The 14,090-nt window shown below is 44.9% G+C and overlaps 1 protein-coding gene across 8 annotated transcripts in view; it reads right to left on the bottom strand.

Moving 5' to 3' along the window:
• Positions 1-14,090, bottom strand: part of EBF1 (EBF transcription factor 1) — a 325,256-nt gene that overhangs the window by 66,313 nt on the left and 244,853 nt on the right. The gene's annotated exons all lie outside the window — the stretch shown is intronic.

Below are 14,090 nucleotides of genomic sequence, written 5' to 3'. Positions count from 1 at the left end.
GACTCGATGACCTCTCGAGGTCCCTTCCAGTCCTAGAGTCTATGAGTCCCTGATTTCATAGAATCACAGGCACTTAGGGCTGGAAGGGGCCTCGAGAAGGTCACCAAGTCCAGCCCCCTGCGCTGAGGCAGGACCAAACAAACCTAGAGCACAGTGCACGAGAGATCACACTAAGAAGGGCAGGGCAACACACTCTTCAAAGTAGCTCCCCCAGTCACCATTGGACAAACCCACAGCTGGATGGGGTCACAAACCTTGGAACAGCCGGACTGTCTGGCATAAAACCTGATGAATGGCCTGCATATAGGCATGGACCATCTCTTTGTTACATTTTTGTACTGCATCTAGCACAATGGAATCCTAGGGAGTACTGCAATACAAGAAGATGCTGAGTTTCATACTGCTGCAAATAGTCCCAGTAATTCGGAGACACTCAGGGCAGCGGAACAATTTTTATAGTGAAGGGGCTGAAAGCCATCGAACAAGACTATATATGATGGAAGCCATGCACTTGGTTCCTATTATTCCTTCGAGCCAGGGGGTGCCGCTGCATTCCTACAAGCCCTAGACTCGGCGACCCCGCAGGCTTGGCTTTGCAAATTTCCCAAATGGAGAGCTTTGTAACGGCCTACAATTTTAACAAACATGTATTGTTGACAGAGGCCTGTTAAAACATTTTAATTTTCATGTGCATTTTATGTTCTATAGGGACCTAAAAAGAGAGAGAGAGAGTGAGTGTGTGTGTGTAAAAATTAACCCCCTGTCTGCTGGGAGCTGGGGTTTCCTGATGTTAACCACCAATGCTGATACCAGGTGCAAATGCACTAGCAGTTCAAGTCAGCAACTCCTAATGCAAAGAGGTTAACCACAATTTATGCTAACAGGAAAAAGGTGAAAGATTACGTTTGGGAGGGAAAAGAGAGGAGGGAGTGCAAAGCAGAAAAGCGTGTATTGTCATGGTGCTTTTCTAGGCTGCTCTGTGGCTATTTGTGCTGAAATATACTGCAAGGCAAAGTAACTGCATTGCTGTTATCCTGCCTTGTTGAAAAAAGGATCAGCATCCTTTCCAAGACATAGTTAAGTGGTGATGGCCTCACAACCCTGAATTTTACTGCAGACCGTATGATGGAACGGTGACCACGCATCAGTGCATGCTGCTGAGTGCTGCTACACAAGTGGTATATTTCAGTAGAGGATGAAGTAACTTCTTTGTAGATTGTATTTCATTTAGGTGAAAGGTGCCAGGGATTTGTAAATAATTGGTCGTGGGCTTTCTTTTTTAGCTTCTTCATGGTGGAAAAAGAAGGCTAGAGATGGAGTGTATTTTTCAGCTTGTGTCTGGACTATCAGGTTTTGCTGGAGAACCACTGGGAAGTCTCAGGGATGTTCATTCAGAGCACTAACATCCGGAGAGTTAAATCTTTATCAAAAGCTTCCTTTCTCCCAATGTTCCCAATGTTCGCTAAGCATTAAAGTTAAATAGGCATAAAGAACAACACACTAAATCCAGTTTGTTTGGCTAAAATTCCCTTCCCCTCTCAGTGGCTCAGCGTTCACTTTCTTGGCTCAGGCAATGTCATCAACATACTAGCCCCCCAAGTCATCACAGCGTCTTCAAGCATAGGCAGGATGTGAGAATTTCTAATTAAAAAAACATGCTGAAAAAAAATTTCTTTTTGTGGAAAACAAAACAATTTTTCAGTCCTCTTTACACATCCTTTCTGCTGAAAGATGCAATATAAAGAGTGGGTGTATAGCAAAACATAAGATATTTTGCGCTCAGGGTGTACCGATCACTAACTTTAATGGGTGTGATGCATTCCCATATCAAGGAGAGAGTAGTCCCACTGTATTGAGATCTGCAGGTAGCTGGTTCTCCAGGTGCGCTGGGGATTCCCAGGACTAGAGGTGCCTTCGTATGTACCGCCTGCTTCCTTCCACGGGGATTCTGACAAGGTAGGAGCAGGGGCAATAAAGACAGAAGTGATATAGAAATGAGGTGATGGAAGGGAAACATGAGAATGGGAGTCCCGGGGACTGGGCTGGGGAAGAAGAGCATGAGCCACTGAGATGAAATATGACGATGTAACGTGGACATGGGCTAAGCTGTGCCTCTGAAAAGGCAGTGCACACCCATATCGTCTTCTGGGGAGTAATAGAAGTGTGGTGAGCAGCAGACCTTGCGGCTACGTTAGGTCCCAGTTCACCAAAGCTTTGCATTGCATTGTGCTTAAATCCCACAGACTTGCTGGGGTAAAGAGGAGAGGGGGCCCTTGCTCCCTTCTCCCCTCCCCAGTATTACACATACAGCAGCCTGTACAAGCCAGCAGTTCCCCTGCATCCCACATTGCTTGCAGCCAAACCCTGGCTGCCATCAGTGTCAGTTTGCTGGGGGGAGAAAGGAAGCAGCTCCCTGACACCTCTCCCCTTCCTACCCAGGCAGGGTTAGGCCTAATTTGGCCCTTCATATTTGTTTGACATTCTTTAGAAGCCAAACTACAACAGAGGAAACACTCAAAAATCAAAGTGGATTCTACAAAAAACCACTAGCCAAAGGGTTCTGGTAACTTTCCAATGGAAGAGTTAACTATAATTGCAATTTACATCCCTGTCTCAGGTAGGCGTAATGGGTGGAAACACAGGATCCAGAGGTAGCCTACCCCTGTGGTCTGGCTTTGCATCCTCAAACTGTCCCTCTGTTTGGAAAGCAACAGCCATGTCAGGTGACATGAGTCCAGCTTCCGACTGGTTGAACTACAAATTAGCTCACTTTGGGATCCCCTCCAAGGTGCACTTTTGTTCCACGACTCTCACTTGATCAGATTGCAAGTCTCTTTTGTTGTGTCTCCAGCTTCAGGAGACCATGCCATGCTGAACTGGCCTTTTATAGACTCAGGCCAGAAATAATAAAAGATTCAGCTCACACTTCATTAAAGCGGGCCCAGCGCTTGGCTCCACCAGCCTCTCAGAGAGGGACAGGGAGAGACACCCCCCACTTGTCAGGTGCCCAAGCAGCAGAGGAGGGGAGTCAGTCACAAGCCCTAGCTACAGTGTCTGGCTCTTTAGTTCAAGCTCTTGAGACGCACGTTTTCCGTTCTGCAGGTCCCCAGGACAATCTCAGTTGTGGGCCAAGGGGGCAGCCACAACATATACAGATACACACACAGTAGATAGATAGATAGATAGAATAGAACACAGGCAAGAGTTAAACCACAGCCTGCCATCCACGTGGATTGAAAACTTTTTCTTGCACAAAGTATAAATGTTCTGGTCCCCCTGCTGGAGGTCATGCAAATTCCTCAGCAAGTAAACAGCCTGTATTCAAACACGCAGACACCAATCTATCTGTGCACACACACTCTTGACAATCTGGCCCATAGTTTATGAGACTCACTTTGCCACGTACAAAGCAGGGGTGAAACCGAGGACCTCTTTCACAGCGCACAGCGGCACTACACAACAGCCTAGCACAGGATGCTGAGTCCAACTGAAATTGGGGAAAGAATTAGATAGGCAGAATCTGTGTACCCAGACTACAAGGTGTCAGAATTCCAGGGTAAGAGCTCTTCTCTTATAAAGAGTGCTACGAAATGTTTAAATTGCCACAAGTTGCCTTGGTCTTGGTATTTTGGCCTCATCAGAAAGATAGCACCTTCTTTATACAGTGTACACATGGCATTTGTATACCCAAACATTAAGAAACCAGTCAGAGAAATCCTGTAGAAATCTGGAAATACCTTTAAAATGATGCAGGTTTTTTATCATGCACCTCAGGTCCTTGTTTTATTGACCAAATTTGTAGAATAATCTAAGCAGTAACCAAGTAACAACAGAATAGAAAAGATTAATAATTTCAATCTGATGTGAGAGAGTTTGGAAGCAAGGATGAAAATGGAAGGTTTTCTTTTGGGATAAAGGAAGGAAATATACAGTACATATGTTGTGAACTCAGTGGGTTAACTTATCATGGAGTAACTATCAAATTTGAAAAGCACAAAGTGGTTTATTGGCTTTGAAGGTCAGATAACTACCTTATATCATATTAAATGAGTTAGGGCTCCAGCAGTGGATGGGGTGGCATGAGCACTGCGGGAATACTTATAAAGTCTAGTTTATACCTTTATCGTTAATAGCTTTCTAATCCTTTACACAAATTTATAGTTTAGAAATGGCAACACATCTTAAAGATTAAAGGCATGTGACAAACAGTTCATGTCCTTTAATAATCAAATCACATAGCTTAGATTGAGGCTTATCAGCCTTTTTCCTACTCCATGGAGTTTCATAGGTAGAAAACACTTTATATCCCTATTACATCAGTGATGAATGGGACCATTGCTTATGGGTTGTTATTTGCGTGGCTGTAGTCAATATGTTTTCTTTGGACAGGGATTTCAGTGATTTATTTCTCTTCTGGCCTTATCACTTATTAACTCAGGGCAGACAGAAAAAAGCCAAGGTTGTGAATAAGGCCTAGTACCTATTTAGACTTGTAATATCGGAGAAAATATTCTTTTTAATGATCGGGCTCCCCTTTGCTGCACAGACCCTGACTGCACTCCCCTTTAACTAGAAAATAGAAGTCATAATTCTTGGAAAGTATGTACATAATAATATGTTTCCTTCACAGCCAGCTTTATTCTGACCATAGCTGTAATTGCTTTCACTCTGCAGATGTCTTACAGGTACTCTGCATGCTTTCACTGATTGTATTTTTTGTAGTGCATTATAGTGCTGACAGGGTTTAACAAATGCCAGAGGTACTAGGTGTCAGTGATCATATTAGTATACAACAGGGATTTTCCAGGTTACCTCGTCACTGTCTAAATACCGCTTTCCCTGTGATCCAATCTTTCTACCTGTCCTGAATTTCTGAAGCCCTTCCCATAACCTGTCAGAACCACTGTAGAAGTCCTAAGAAATATAAAATAGCAAAACAAATAATAAATGCTGGAGTTATTTTATAGGGAGGCAGGTGTCCCCTGAACATTTCAAAAGGTTGTGTTACCCAGTAGGCTTGGTGGGGCATCTACCCTGGCTAGGGCAGGAAGGGCTGCCTGGAGGATAAGACACTGACCTGAAAATTTAAGTGAGCCGGGCTCCATTCGTAGCTCAGCCACAGGCTTCCCATGTGACCTCGGGCAAGTCATTAACTCTACTCTGTACTTCAGTTCATGTGGGGAAATAGTTGGTTACCAGGCAAGGTTGTAGTGGGAATAAAATTCATTAAGAATTGTGAATTGCTCTTCTATTAGGGCAAGGAAGGCCACATAAGTAGATAGGCCTTATTTACTGCACACATCATTTTATATTGGATATGGGGAAAGAAATCAGTTATGGTAGACTTGACCACTGCCAGGGAGACGCCAGCAGTGCCTGACACAGCAGACAGTAACCATTGAATTAGTACTGTCTATCCATAATTAAATGATCTCTAAATAAGTAATGGAGTTATAGACCCAGATCCTCAAATAAGCCCTGCCTACCCAGCACTTACTGCAGAATCAGTCTTCCTACAATCTCATGGCAAGGTATTCTTATTATGCAAATTAACAATTTGCATAATAAGCTGATGGGGCAAATCAGTTAAATATATAATTAGGCAATTTTTAAAACGTGTTAATGAGGGGTTTCAATTTCTTTTTATAAACATTGAAAGCAAATAAAAGTCATCAATAAAGAGCTATTTTGCATGGACTTAATTCTCCATTTCCCAATATCACTGCAGCTGGAGGATATGGTCCATCCTCAGCAGATCCTCTGTGAGATCAACAGCAGTATAATGGTCTTATACAAGGAAATCTGTGCACTACTGCAGTGCTTTCTCGTCTTCACTTTCTGCATAATAACATGAGCATCGGCTCTTGTTTTTAGCCTAACCCCACATTCCTTTGCATTTGTGGGTTTTGTTTAGTTCCACCGTAGCAGTTAGTACCTGACTATTTAGCACAGAACTATTTGCTGTTCTTTTATTCTATCACCCTTGTCACTATTCACTTGTCAAATGCAGCTAAAGTTTGGTGTTAAAAAACAAATGGCGTTCATGTGTTCGCTACGAGATCTCCCATCCAGTCACTTTTCAGGAAAGGAGAGGTGTTTTACATTTCATTCTGGAGTAACAAACGTCCTACTTGGAGGGGTGTGTGAAGAATTCAACGAATGCATCAGAGTGAAACCTCCAACCGAACTAAGATTCCAGCCTTTATATTATTTTTCTTGTTCTGTTTGCGATGGCCTTCTCTCCTCATTCATACTAATCAGCTCTTTAAGTGCTCATGATTTAATAATAAACACACATGAATGAGGCAAACTAATAAGGTTGTGAATTACTGACAATGAGAACAACTGCCACTTGGCTTTAACATGTTTCAGAAACCAGCCGATAAACAGCTATGGCCAAGGAGAGTTGGCATAAGGTCACGCTCTTTCCAAAGGGATCAAGGCAGAGGCTCCAGTAGGGCTACAAGAGCATGATAGCCAGTCTGTCTCTTACTACCATGTTTTTTAAGTCAACAAACTCCAGAACCCTTTTTTCTGAAAGCCGCCTGCTTCATTGATTATGTATCTTTGGAATATGACACAGTCATTGGATCCTCCTGGAGAGCAGCAAAGTTTTCTTGCAAAGATCTCCACAAAGTCTACCAGGCTCGAAAGTTCAGAAGCTTTAGAAGGGTGTATGTGTGTGGTCTCTGCTCCCCCACCCCAAATCTTCACATACCTGTGAAACATCTGAAATCTGCACGTCTAAAGCTATGGGCCAAGTTTTTTAAAAAATCACTAGTGATTTTAGGGGGTCTCAATTTGAAGGGTGCCTGACATCCGAACCTGAAAGGGGCCTGATACAAAGGGTGTCTCCCACTGCACGTTCAGAAAAAATCAAACCTTGCAAAATGTCTTGAGCAGGACATCCTACAACGGTGGCACCCCAAAATCAAGCCACTTCGGAAAATTCCAGCCCTGACTCTCAGATCATCCATGGGCAGTGATGCTACTTCTGGTTGCCCGTACCGAATCCAGAACCAAGCAATGGGCAAAAGGGAGAGTGCAAAAGGGAGAATCTCACACGGATCTTTCTCCTACAGAGTAGTCAGTCGAATGGAAAGCTGCCTTGACAGAAGTGTCAAATCACGACCACACAGCGAGCTCCTCCACACCTCTGAGCACACCTTGACATTTGTAATGTTGTCCCTGATCATGCAAAGATCACAAAGTGCTTTACCAGTCAAGAGTAAACCCTCCGCTGTTTGGCTATACCCATTTTACAGACCGAGGGGAGATGAGGCAAGGAAAGGCTACATTACTCAACCAAAAGCACACAGCCTGTCAGGGTACGTCATCACTGCAAAGTTAACTTGGGCAATCGGCACCTAGTGCTGAATGCCTAGATTAGCCTAGCATGGGTGTGAAGGGCCACATTGCAAAATCATGCCCATTATACTGTGTCTTCGCTGATGCTGTACTCACTCGTGTGTCTCACTAGGACTTCTGAGGGCATAACCGTTGGTTCTTTGCACTACAGTAAGCGGAGCTGTTCCAGGATTCTTTCCCAGTGAATTGTGAGAGTAGTTGTCTGTCCTTGTGGGCACACATGGGGAAGTGCGGGAAGGCATTGGGCAACAAGAACGGGGATGGTTTACCACTGCAGAGTGGGCTGGTTTTAAAGCACCTCCTGCAGGCTTGGTTACCTGGAAACCCAATGAACTGGGCTGGACCCAATAAACCCTCAGTAAGGGTATGGCTACACTACCCGCCGGATCGGCAGCTAGTCATTGATCTATCGGGGATCGATTTATCGTGTCTAGTGTAGACGTGATAAAATCGATCCTCGATCGCTCTGACGTCGACTACAGAACTCCACCGTGGTGAGAGACAGAAGTGGAGTCAAAGGGGGAGCGGCAGCGGTCGACTCGCCACCGTCCTCACGGCCAGGTAAATTGACCTAAGATACGCCGACTTCAGCAACGCCATTAGCTGAAGTTGCCTATCTTAGGTCGACCCCACACCCCAGTGTAGACCTGGGCTAATTGACTCTTCCCTGACTGGACGGAAGGGTCAACAGATCACCATGTAGGCCTGGTGGCAACAGCAGCACCCTGGCTACTCAATGAGTTCTGTGCCAGCCCTTGCTCTAACCCAGGCCTACTCCTGCTCCAGCCCTAGTTCCTGCCTTCCTCTCAACTCCTGGCTCCAATCACTGGCTTGTCCCCTGACCACACCCTGGTTCTGCCCTCTGATTCTGTTCTGATCAATAGGCCACACTCCTGTTTTGACCACTAGGTTGCACAGCCTCCCATGTGAGACACCACCACATTCAGGTGAGAGAGTTTGTGTTTGGATGGGAGGGAAGTTAAGGACAACAGTAAGAACATCAGTTACGGACAAGGTAACTGTCTTTTCTTCTTCGAGTGCTTACTCATGTCCATTGCATATTAGGTGACTCCCCAGCAGTACCCCTGGAGGTGAGCAGGAGTTCACGGACACGTAGATTGCAACCCAGCTCTGCCGAACCCAGCATCATCCCTGAACCTTGCTCTGAGCTGGAGGTATGAGCAGAGCGGTCAGTACCGGGCAACCAGAATCGGCCTGAGTAGTGGTTCTTGTCCGACCAGTGCCGGTCGCTGCGTCCCAAAGCCGACCTGTCTGAGTGAGACTGTCTTGGTTGGGCTCTCAGGGAACAATGGCATTCGGCGGATCTGCGTTGGATACCTGGCGATCCACGCCTCACGCTACTCGACCGGTACCAGGACATCGAATGGGACCGGGAGCTACTAAGGGCTGGTTGCTGGGAGGATCATCCTGAGTAGGTTGACCTTGATCTCGGAGATGGGCGATGATGGCCCAATTATTGGTGGTCTCTGGCATCCAATAGGTCCCAGGATCGGTATGGGGACCATGGAGATGATCATGGCCGGTCCTGGAGTTCTTGCCAGGTGGTACATGCCTCAGAGGATCTGTGCCAATCTACCAGCGAGGTACGCCTCAAGTCCCCTGACTGGTGCCCCTGGTGAAGTGACCAAAGAGGGCTTTGCTGAGCCTGCCTCTCCTGTCCTGAGGTGTGACGGCTTCAGGTGGGCGAACGCTGGTGGAACGTCTCTCTCGATGGGGAACGGTGCCACTGGGGCGGGGACACATGCATAGGTCCCAACATGGGTTTTCCCCGAGACCGGGGTACCGTGGGAGCTGGTGAGGGCGGCACCAGGAGCATCAGGATCTGTTGAGCTGCTTGAAGAGCTTCAAGCGTCGACAGCACTTGAAGCTGGTGAGGGCCTGCACCGCCATCTGGGGTCACAGGTGAAGCATGGGATGGGCTGCACCGCTCGACTTGAGCTGGGGCCTGACTTCCCAAAGGGGGTGTTGAGCTGCCTGGCACAGGTAGTGGCTCCCCCCCAGCCCTCTTCTTTCCCTTACAGGAGGTAGGAGTTTTCCCCTCCCAGTCTTTTTCGGCTTCTGCCATGGAGGGGGATCGGTGCTGGCTCAGCACTGTGCACAGAGGCTGCAGTGCTCCACGCAGAGTCGGACCACTGCCCCCGTGCCAGAGTGAGTGCCGACTCCGTTAGGAACGCTTTCAGACAGATATCGCGATCCTTCTTCCTCCGAGGTTCGAAGGACTTGCAGATACAGCACTTGTCACTTATGTGCCTTTCGCCTAGGCAGCTGGTATGTGGATCACTGACGGACATAGACCATTTGCAGCAAACGCTGAGTTCCGTTTGGGACTGACAAAAAGTTGAGAACTACTACTCAGGGTAACTAAGAAACTACTAACTATATACAACTATATTACAGGTTTTCAAAGTTCACAAGAACAGAAAACAAAATAACACTAGCCGAAGCAGCAGATGTTCCAGCACCGTCACCGGCGGCAAGAAGGAACTGAGGTTGGGAGGAGCGGGTGGCACCCCTTATACCGCACCATTCGGGTGCTAATGCAGGGGGCACCAGAGCTGGTCCCCTACGGATACTGCTGAGGGAAAAACTTCTGGCACCGGTGCACGTGGCGAACACACACACCAAATATGGAATGAACATGAGCAAGCACTCGAAGAATTACTGTTGATGGGCCTTCCATATGCCCTTTACTGTACGCAATGAGTGAATTTCTGCTTTCATTTATACCCATGCAATCCCAGTGAAGTCTCAGTATGTGTAAATCACAAGGATTAGTAGCATCATTCATTGAATAATCCATCTGTGAAAAGCACACTGCCTGTGATATATACATTTTTAATGCAAAAAGAAAGAAATTACAGGCCCATCTGAAAATCACCAATTAGTATAAATTTTGATCCTCACCCACATACTTCCTGAGTCATTTTACAAATTATGGAGGGCTTTGGATCCCTGATTTGATTCTACCTGACCCTCAGTTTGCCACTTGTGAAATGGGAATAATTATACCTCTCTGACTCATAATGTGCAACACGAGGCTGAACTCCTTAATGTTTGCAAAGTACACTGAAAGATCTAGAGAGAAGGTGCTATATGCATCATAGAATCGATTCCTCAATTTGCTAATTGGTCAGGATATTCCTCTGCACAGAGTGGATATAAAACATTATTTAGAACCTGATGGTTTATTTGTAAAATGTGTGAGCTTTTGTATTTTCTACAAATCGATTCCTAACAAACAATATCTTTCTGGGAACTTCAAACCCTGAAATCTAAGAAATAATTGCTCTTTTAAGTGTCTGCTTCTGACACTCTTTACAGATAGAGCATAAAGAAGGTCATTTCCCTGTATGCACAGTCAACATGGGTTTCATTCTTTCTAAGATACTTTTAAAAGCTAGGATTTCTCCATATGCATGTGACCTTGATTCCTAGATGGCACATGGACTCAGAGATCAAGTTACTATGTTGTTTGTAGTTAAAGAGGGTGGGAAGGCTAAAATTAATAAGTCACTTGGTATTTTCTTCTGAAAACTTAAGTACTTAACAGTAAGGGGAAAAAAGCAGTTTATAGCCAGGTGGCTTGAGGGGATATTTTGTTGAACACTGATTAAAAATAATTTCTTTTAAATGAGAGCTGACCACAAAACAGGGCCATAACATGCAGGGACATTCTCACCAGAAAGGAAGCCACGCCTGATTGATTCCCGTACTGCCCACAACCCCCCATTTCGTTCCTTTTCTTTCTCCCATTTCTTTCCTTCTCTCTCCTTTTTTTTGTTCTTAAGAGCAGCAAGTGATGCTGAAATGTTTTTGGCCAAAAACGGAGGCCATACTCCTCTGAGAAAACATTTGGCCTCTGTGGTTTTGTAATGTGTTCCAGAACACCGAGTTCACTGAAGAACATTGTGAAAAACTCCCATCTATTGGAATGATGCTGTGGAATGTTACAGTATCAGAACTTCCAACTGGTCCATTTCCTGCAGGCCCATAATGAGTCTTGTAAAAAAATAAAATATAAAATAGTGCAATGGGGGAGTTAAAACAAGTTCTCATGGGAAAAATAAATGGCAAGAAATTCTAGCTTTAAAAAAAACAGCTAATCTGCTAGTTTGATTGTTCTTCAAAACGTACAATGAACCAATAATCCTAATTAGAAACACTTGGCCTAGTTCTATAAAGCATCATAGCTTTTTCTATGCTTCGTTTGTACATACCATAGACTTTTTTTCCCCCTACTGCTCACTAACAAAATGCTGACTTTCTTGGGATAGCTGAGCTAATTTCGTGAACTCAGTGTGAAACCTTAGCTAAACAAAATAGTGGTAATTTTCCTTAATTTGTAAAAGTGATTGGAGTGCAAACAAAATTTTCCTCCTGGGTCAATCCTATAATTTTCAATTAACTAAAACTAATCGGCAGGCATGCACTGATCCTGCATTTTGTTTAAAGGGCTGCAAGGCATTTCTGAAGGTCAGAATGCATTAATTGTTTTTATTTTAGTTTAGAGTTTTTCTTTCGTAGAGAAGGGTTTTCCTTTTTAAAAAGGAAGCCAGGTTTCAGTTCAAGTGTCAATAAAGGGGCACAGAAAGGAAGACTGTGTGAGGTAAAAGGTCAGTCAGAACAGAATTTATCACATCGCTATTACACCTGTACAATAAACAGAATCTCTACTCCATGCCTTTGAATTTCTTTGTCATTTTTGCTTAGTTTTTCATCTCCTTCATTTACTGAATGAAAAATGAAGTATTTTAAATGTTAACCTGAACATGGCACAAATAAAGCAATAAAATATAAGGAAACATTCTTAAAACTTGGATCAATTTAGTGTCATATCAGGCAGTTATCTGCTTTTGTACAGAAAGGCCAAAATATGTCTCATTTCTACTGGCATGACATTATTAAAGGCAAAGGGACAAGGCAGGTGAGGTCAGATCTTTTATTGAACCAACTTCAGTTGGTGAAGGAGACAAGCTTTCGAGCTACACAGAACTCTTCTTCTGGTCTGGGGAAGGTGCTCACTGGGTCACAACTAAATGCAAGGTTGTGATACTCTGGTTACCTTTCCCAGGCCTGAAGCAGAGCTGTGTGGCTTGAAGGCTTGTCTCCTTCACCAACAGAAGTTGGTCCAATAAAAGCTATTACCTCACCCACCTTGTCTCTTCAATATCCTGGAACCAACATGGTTACAACACTGCAAACAATTAAAGATGATCTGAAAAGTAAAACAAATTGAGCTTAAGCCCTTCTTTGTGGTGGATCGGGAAGATCTGAAAATTCTCTCCCAGAGAAAAACTGGGTAGGTGGTTTCCTGCTGCTTTTTATTTGTTTGCATCTGCACTGCAGGCCTCATCTACTCAAGAACTAGTCTTCGATGACTGAAGACCTAGTGAAATGATGGCATCCTGACAGTCATGAGAATGAAAATTGAGAGGGAGAAGGACTTTCAGTCAAACTGTTTAAAACTCTGGGTCAGATCCTCAACTGGTATAAACTGAAATAGCCAGTTTACACCAACTGGCAGTCTGGCCCCTTGTTTCTCTTCTACTCTTGTTAACATTTATTTAACTTCCATGCTTAATCAGCTTTATGTTTATTAAAGATTCGAGCCTTCCACTCATTCTCTTGAAGTGTTAGCACTCAAAATACGCCAGCAACAGGAGTCTGCAGCTTAGCAGGAAAGACCATACTGGCCTTCTTTATCCATCACAAAGAAGCAAATGACAAGCCCAATTTGGGGGGCGGGGGGAGGGGCGGCCTACAACTGATCTTTGTTGAACACCTTTAAGCAACTCATTCTGCGTTAATGACATCACACCAAAGCTAGCCAGTCCAGCCCATATTCTGCCCTCCATCCCTACGTGCAGCTCTGATAGACGTCCTTGGGCACATATCAAGAGCAGTATCTGGGCCTTAGTGAGCTTGAAATGTGTTTCATAGCCACGAGCTTTTAGAAATACCTTATCCGTAAGACTGGGGGATAACAGGCAGCGAGAAGGGAGCTGTTCTGGCTAAGCCTTTGCCACAACTCAGGAATACAGTTAAAGAACACGTAGCCCTGTCTACACTGTAGGTCGAGACACCCTCTAATTATATTTAGGGACAAGCATGGTGGAAGCTGGTCCAATGACATTATTTTTTGTAGTGCAGCTGGGTCCTAGGGGATCGACACTACAAGTTTGTATAAAGTCAGTAGCTACTCTACCGCCTGAACTATTTTAAATATAGTTCTTATCCATGCACATTATGCGGTAACAAGGTTTCTAACCATATGGGACTTCTTAGCAGTGTCTTTAAAACCAGCTCCACCTGTCTCCCACCCAGAGATGCTGGAGGGAGGAATATCCCAAGATGCACTGCAATTCAGCACCGGTGCCTTTCCGTTCTCTAACCCTGCCTACGGCAGCTAAGGCAGCGTGGGGCGGCTGCCCAGGCTTCCTAGAATGCAGACACAAACACTGTAGTGCAGTCTGGGCAGGCCAACAGGCTTCTGCTTGGAAAATCACTGAGTCCTGGGTACGATGCATGTGCTGCGGTGCCAGCATCAGATGAGGATGTCACAGGCTGCCTGCGTTTAACAGAGATCACTCTGTAGTGTAGACAAAATCCTGGGTGGGATGCTCCACATGCCTTTGGATGTTTCTGCCCTCGCACTGTCCCCGTTTGTCTGTCTAGGCATGGATACAGGGCTTGACACCACG

Source organism: Gopherus flavomarginatus, chromosome 7, assembly GCF_025201925.1.
Source record: "Gopherus flavomarginatus isolate rGopFla2 chromosome 7, rGopFla2.mat.asm, whole genome shotgun sequence".
NCBI classification, from domain to species: domain Eukaryota; kingdom Metazoa; phylum Chordata; order Testudines; family Testudinidae; genus Gopherus; species Gopherus flavomarginatus.
This window is presented reverse-complemented; position numbering and strand designations above follow the sequence as displayed.